Below are 8197 nucleotides of genomic sequence, written 5' to 3' on the forward strand. Positions count from 1 at the left end.
GTCGTATATTTAGGGATATTTTAATCTATAAGTAGTTTGTGCACGATCTATACTCGGAGTAGTATATATGCATATACATATTCATGAAAAAGGTGCAGAGAAAGATATTAGTTGATCTCGCATGAAGATATTATTTTTTATGTATAAATAAATAATAGGAAAAATTGATGGGAATAATCCCACCTTTGGACGGCCTTCTTACAATAGTCCCAGTTTTAGACTAACTCAATAAAATCCCACCTTTTGCGTTATTTTCTTATTTTGGGTTACGTTTACCAGTGACGTGTTGGTAACCTGAAAAATCTTGTCTCAACAGTTAATTTTTATTTTTTTTTCAAAAAATATCTTCACCCAAATTTTATTTGTGGGTCGATTGAGTTCCAAATCTTGCTTGCTTCAGTTTTTTCAAATTTTCCCCATGAAGCTAATTCATGATTCTTGACAACTTCACCGACAAAAAAACTAATAAATTCCCATTATTCATCTTCAATGCAATTATAGTCTTATCATCAACTCCACAACTTATAAAATATATCTATTTTTTGTTTGGTGAAAATATCCAATTTGATAAACCTATTAATATCCATTTTCAACATTTTGTGAATTAACAGTTTGAAAATGTCTTGAATCACTTTCGTGAAAATCCCTAGTCATAACAAGAAGTGAAAGTGAAAGAGAAAAAATGGAGAAGGGGGTTGAGGAAAAATGTGGATTGCATTGGAAATTGGAATATAATATGAGTAAATAAAACAAGTGAGTAACGTTCATTGCCACATCACTCATTAACTTGCAATTGCAGGTTACCAACAGGTGAAGTTCCAAAATAAGAAGATAAGACAAAAGTTAGGGATTTTATTTAGTTCAAACCCGGGACTGTTTTAAGAAGATTGTCCAAAGGTGGGATTATTCCTATCAATTTTTCCTAAATAATGAAGGACGACAATTCATTCATACCCATTGGTTCGTATTGCTGCTTTTATGGTTGTCATCGTAGCGTATATATGGAATTGTCACTAATCACTTACATCCTGGATCTTTATGATTCATTGCAGGAAGTACCAAAGCTAGCAGAAAGGCTGCTTTGCGTTGTGAAGAAGCAAAATTTGAGCAGTATAACGTTGTAAAGGGAAGGTCAAGTGAGTAATGAGTTGAATAAGTAAATGTGAAACTGTCCAGAGAGGATCAAAACTACTGGAGTCTGGAGCATTAGTAAGTACTCTTTGTCTGGTTTAGTAGTTGGTGTTACTTTTGAACTTGAGCTCAACACTACTCGTCCACCCCTAGCTGCAGCTGATAGCTAACATTAGCACTGTGTTACGAGTTTAATATTCATTTGAGTCTTTCGCCCGAAAATATTTTCCATCAAATCAAACGCGGCTCTCAGGTCATAATTAAATGGCCCATGGACCGAACACCCATTTCCTTTGTTTTTAGCCTAAAATGGTCAAAAATTCAAAAAAAAAAAACATAAAACATGGGCTAGGCCCGCAGGAGGCACGAGCCCGTGGGCCTAGGTTAGGTCGTAAACTAAATTTGAAAATTTCAAACTCGGCTGCGGGTCTGGCCCGATCCATCATTTCTCCAAGCCCGTGGGCCGAGCTCGTGAACAGGCTCGGCCCATGCCCAGGTCTAGGTCATATGGTTAAAATGTAGGGAACTACGGATATTGAATTATAAAGGGATTTGCATACGATTTTCCTGCCTAACTTTATTGCTTGCTAATTAATAATTTAATAATGAAGGTTGTGGGGCAGCCTTGTGTACACACAAAAGTTTAACAGGGTTATTTATTTATTTTTATAAAGGCATTAAGACGTTTACATGCGAGATTAGTTCATTAGAATCTCTCGATTCCCCCGACAAAAATAAAACAATATTTTCCTCCGTCTCATAACATGATGTTTGTTTCTTTTTTACACGGTCTTTAAGATAAATATTTGAACTTCAATATGTTTAGTTCCTTATTAATGAAAAGTTGATATTATTAAATTACATCATCGAGGTGAATCTAACAAGATCATACATGAATATATATTTTTATATAAGAGTATTTGGTCAAAAATTTTAAAGTTTGACCTTAAAAGAGAGAAATGAACACTATATTATGAGACGGAGGAAGAGTAGTATAAGCTTTAGAAAGTTATAAAGTAAATATTGATACGCGAATCTTGGACAGTAACGCAATCAAATAAAAACTTTATAATTTTAAGGATTTTGCTATATGCATCCCTAAAGGCCTAAATGTTGCATGTATAACATAAATACACTACTTTAAATGAAAATAAGTTGTGAATTTATAGAAAAATTATACGTCATTCGCTGCATTATGCATATAGCTTTTCCCTAATTTTAATTACAAAAATTATTAAAAAAGATCGTCTAATTATAATATAAAAGTAGACCTATTCACTAAATGAATTAAATTAGTCACCAAAAGAAATTAACCTAATCACTATTGGGCTAATTCTCTTCTTAATATTAGGCTTACTATTGTCTAATTATAATACAAAAATGGGCGGTCTCTTAAAAGACAAATTTTTTTAATTAAAATATATATTAATTATATTTCCCTGACTTAAAATATGAGTTGTTTTAACTACTACTATTAGCTTATGTATCGGAGTATAAGCTGCTCTACTATCTTTTTTTTTTTTTTTTGAGGGGATCTGCTCTACTATCTTAATGTCACATTATAAATATATTTTATAGCATTACATTGTTATATGTTTGGAGTACTTTAAACTAAATCTCTAAATCCATTTCAAAAAAAAAGAAAGATTTATGTAACATCAACTAATTTTTTCGAATTTCGCATGCGTGAAAATTGCTAAATGACATGTACTTTGGATCAGATAGGGTATCAAACTATCAACTAGCTAAATTATTCTTGAAATTATAGTTGATAGTTTTATAGAGAAAGTCTTGTTTGAGCATATATTCGATAGCGTCTATCAAGCTAAGTTTGGTTAATGGTAAGGAAAAAACTTTTCAAACTCAAGTTTGGGGGTTTGATCCTCATTAGGGAAACTTTGGAAGAGGATTTTTCCTTATCATCCTCCAATTTCAAAGTGTCTGCTCGCAAATCTAGACCGCGTTAATTTGCAAGAGGTATCAGTCTGACATGACCGTTCATCTTATCATGGGGTCCCTAATGAAGGCCAAAAAAGAATATTCGAGCCCAAATGCGTTCCGAGTAATTAATCAAACTAAAGAATATTGCTCCCCATTAATCATGTTTTAAAGTTTGTTCATGCATTAGAATAAAGCTAATCAGTTACGTAAAGAAAATTGGAAGAAAAATTTATTCTTTCAAGATGTAGCAAAAGAGGGAAGTATGTATCAGACCATATTCTGAATTTAGAGCATCTTTAAAAAAACATTGTGGTACATTTCAACATTTGTATATCAATGCAAATATGCAATATGTACCCCCATGATTCTACAACATCGAACGAGCTTCCATTCTGATTATGTTTCTCTCTCTTACTCGTCTTCCTACACCTCATATACACATTCTATTATTTATATCCTTTTTCCTTAAAATATTATTTACTTTTTTTCCGATCATGAGGATCCTCGTTACGTTCTCTTCTATCAAACATAACAGTTAGACACAATGAAACAACAAAAAGTAGGCGATCTCTTATAAGACAAACTCAACAAAAAGTAGGTGGTCTCTTATAAGACAAACAAGTCACCACGTGGCGCTCTCCCTGGGGAGTTTTAGTTCATGTAATTCATGTACAATAAAAAAAATTAAGAAATTGCATAGTATAGGGTTTGATTCCAAAACCCTCAAGTACATATACTAAAGTTTTAACCATTAGACTAAGTTGTATTTGATGTTATTATCATAAAGTATTATATTAATAAATGAAATTTTTTCTTACCCGAGCCATAGCCCGGACTTAATAATTAGTTTTAATTTAAAAGTAGGTGATTTCTTATAAAATAAATTCATTAGATGAAAGTTTTTTTTTTCTTGCTTGAGCCCATGCTCATAAAGTTGCAATTAAGAATAGAAAAAGTTGACAAATCCTCCACTTTATGCACAGCGGCCAAGATTTGTCATCCTCCATCCTCATTCTTTAAGGATTCTCAAGAATATTTTTTTATCCATGCGGATCTCCATATACATATTGCTTTTAGCAGAAGAGTTTAAGGAAAATAATTAGTAAACATGGATTCATCATGTTTTTGTCATTATTATAGGACATATTTAGGCACATTACATATACTATTTTGAATAACAAAAAAAGGATTCCTTTATAGAAGGATGGATCTTTTTTAATGAGTATATAGCCCTATACTCATACTTTTGTGATCTTAGATTTTCAAATAACAAATATTTTGGCATAGTATACCATTTAGGTGTCACTTAGTTTTATTGTTTGATTATGATGTACTTATTCTAATATTGAATTTAAAAAATGATGGTCTGTATATATAATAATAACTAATTAGAGAACTAGAGAAGGACACCAGCAGGAAAGTAAATGCAAAAGCCAATGTTATTAAAAAAAATTTTGTCCTGTTTGGCAAATAGAGTTAAACCACGTCCGGTGCCACGAAATGATTGAGAACTAGAAACGGGATCGAAATGCATTTTTTTTTTCTTTGTATAGAGTTTAGCTGTTAGAGTTTAGAGTTTGATGTTAGAGTCTTAACTTTTTGTTCAGCAGACTTGACTGCTGATTTGACAAAAAAAAATAAATGTATTTGGTAATGGTTAATTGATTGCTAAAAGTTTATTGCCATTTGTTTGAGTAAAATGACATTTATAGATTCAATGCCTTTTTTTGCCTCTAATAATACTACTACACATGTCCCATGGGCCATGTGATAGGACAGAAATGTTTGTCTAAAAAAGAAGTGTAACATTTATTTTGTTACAATAATATTTAGAGAATGTAACGTCTATTTAGTTACGCATGAAGTATATAAGATTTGAATTTTTGATATATCTAGTTTTCTTAAAGTTGGAACTTGGAGGGAAACTTGACATTTAAAAAAGATGCCAATTACTAATTTCTAGCTAATTCTTTTTAGCTTTGCTAACGTCTATTAAATTTGATTACTTTGAGCATCAAAAAAATTAAAGTGACTTAATAATGTCGATGCTTAAATGTATTGAAAGTTTGTAATGTTTTTTTTTTTGATAATTTGAAAGTTTGTAATGTTTGTAACAATCAATTATTATAATTGAAAAAATAATCTTATTGCATGACAACAAATTGTGCTATTTGCCAGTTTGGGATATCTCAAATTACTTGTACCGTCCTTTTATATAGTAACATTTTCCTCCTTATCTTTTCCTGAATTTCATATGTGTCATTTGTTATGGAGGAAGTATTTAAGGATTGGAAGAGTAATATTAATACTAGTTTTTGGACCCGTGCATAATGCACGGGAATCCTTTAGTTTATTAAGTAGTTTTTTTCTGTTCCAAATCTATTAAATGTATAATTATTAGAATACATGCATATAAAGTTGAAAGAATATAAAATGTATAATTAAGGTATTAGCTGCTGAATTAAAATTTTATGATTTTGTATTCAAAATAATTATAAACTGGCTTACAACTCATGCGTTGCACCATTATGATTTATGTTACCCATGCTATATCCTTGTTAATTATATTGTACAATATAAATCATCTAGAATATATTATGCTAATGTTGTTTATCATTTTCTTTAATTTACCAACGATGTAATATTAGAAAAAATTTAGTGCTCACAAATGTAATATAACTGTGCTATATCCTTATTGTATCGTACAATATATAATGTTTGAATAAAATTTTACTAAAGATTTAGGGAAATATTTTAGTATATAGTTTTATGAAATAAAAACATGTACCTTGCTTAGGGTAAGTTAATAATAATTTGAAATTGGTTTACAACCCGTGAGTTAAATTATGACATATCACTTATTTGTAATAATTAGTATTGATCACATTGATTAGGGTGAAAATGGCTTACAACCCGTGAGTTGCACGATTATGACTAATGACTTATGACTTATAACCCGGGATTTGCATTCTAAAAATTGAAATCCATAACTCATGATCACATCGACTATGGTGGTTGAAATATTTTTGTCATTTAAAGTTGTTGGACCCGTTCAAAATGCACGAGATTTTTTTATATAATTTTAAGATTTTAAGACATTTCTTTTGAAAACGTAGTGTGATATTAGCTCACGATTCAAAGTTTTTATAGTCATATCATGTAATAAGAAATGTTCAAAACTGATTTATGACCCGTGCGTTTAGTGACTAATCTAGTTAATATTATGGTAGGACATATTAGCAACCATAATTTTAGAATAAAACATATTGACTGAAAAATTTGCCGCTCTGCCTGTAGCTTCACTCAGAAGCTCTGATAAAAACACAATTTGCACTACTATTACACTCAATCATACAACTACTTTCGCTCCCGCTTTATGCAGTCCCACTCACCCCCAATCTCTTGTTGTCTTACACCACCACTATACCGCACCTAGCAACCCACTTGTCACCACCCACCGAACCACCATGCCACGGGGAACTTTGACAGGCGTTATCTATTCAAAAAAAAATTGACAGATTTTACAATTTAAGGGAATAATTACACATAAATGAGAATCTTCAATGACCTGTCACAAAAGTCTAATCATATTATTTTCGTTATATATGCTTGTTTTATAGTCTTGTATCATTGTATGTTACGTTGAAAATTAATGTAAATTAATCTTTAATACCCTCTTTGTTCTAGAGTAATCCAAATACATTTTATTCTTTTTTGTCTCAAAATACTATTTAGACTTTCATGGTTGGAATGATCCTTCTACTTAAAGCAACTTATGACTTTTTATTTTTGTGGTTATCTTGCATTATGTGATTTTTTTTTTGGTATTCATTTATCCCTCAATTAATAATTTCAAATCTTATATTTTATTTATCATTACTTATATCTATTAGAAAGTATCAAATATTTGTTTATTTCATATACCTTGATAATTTTATAACTTTGTATGCTAATGTTCAACATTGTCATTGTCTGTAAAAAAAAAAAAGTTTCATAGGAAAATCTAATGAATAAACACAACCCTATTTGTGATTATAAACGTTCTAAAACGTTAAGTTTTGATTCTTTGTTTTTTGTACATGTTGCCACTTTTTAGTCCCACTATAAGTATCATGGTCTAAGTATAATATTTGAATAAATTTAGCACGTCAAGTTTGTTCAGCTATTGTTTAAACTTATATAGTATGATTAGTAAAATTTCTTAAGGTTTTCAATAAAATAATCAACCGATTTATTTAGATTTGACAATTTCGTGTAATGGATATAAACCTGGTTATCTTGGTTATATATATTAGTTTCTAAGTGATTATGCCCGTTGATGATGAAATTGATCTTGAATATGATATAATCCTAAATCTATTCATTGATATTTAAAGAGTTAGCTAATTTTCTTTCTTCTTTAATCTAGCATAATTTCAAAAAGGACATATTATGAACACGTGTTAACTTTATTTCACTTAGTAGTTGTTGTTGTTTCTTCTAATTGAGATCTAAAGAGTTTCCTAGCTTCTAGACCCGTGCATATAGCATGGAAAATCTTTCGTTTAATCAATATATTTATATTTCAAATTTGATTCGGTGCATATTTATAGTTAATGGTTACATTAAAGGTTGATAAAAAAAATAAGAAATTTTTTTATATTATGATATATTGATATTTTTCCTAAAATTAGGGTGTAGATAAGGATGGTCAATTTAAATGGATATTCAATTATCTATTTCACCCAAATTTCAAAAACAGATAAAAGTCCATATTAAATAGATGAAAAGTCCGTGGTGGTTTGTTGGATGGAGCTGGTGACACATTATTAGATTAGATTTTGGTGGTGCTATGTCCCATTCGTCACCCATTTATTCATTCGTTTTTTATATTTTATGTCTTAGTTTTTAGTAATAAAATCAGGGTGTTACCGTATATCTATATATTCAGAACATATCTATAAATATAAACCAAAACATCCTTCAATTTCTCGCAATAAATAATAATATATTAGTTTAAAATCTTCATACTTTGAAACATATATGAGTGCAGTTGGTTTGTTATGGAAAAGGGTTCTTATAATAATAAATTTTGATGAATAATATTTCTTCATGTTTACTGCTTGAAAATAGATTGAGAGTTAAA

Source organism: Beta vulgaris, chromosome 3 (assembly GCF_026745355.1).
Source record: "Beta vulgaris subsp. vulgaris cultivar EL10 chromosome 3, EL10.2, whole genome shotgun sequence".
Taxonomy (NCBI): domain Eukaryota; kingdom Viridiplantae; phylum Streptophyta; class Magnoliopsida; order Caryophyllales; family Amaranthaceae; genus Beta; species Beta vulgaris.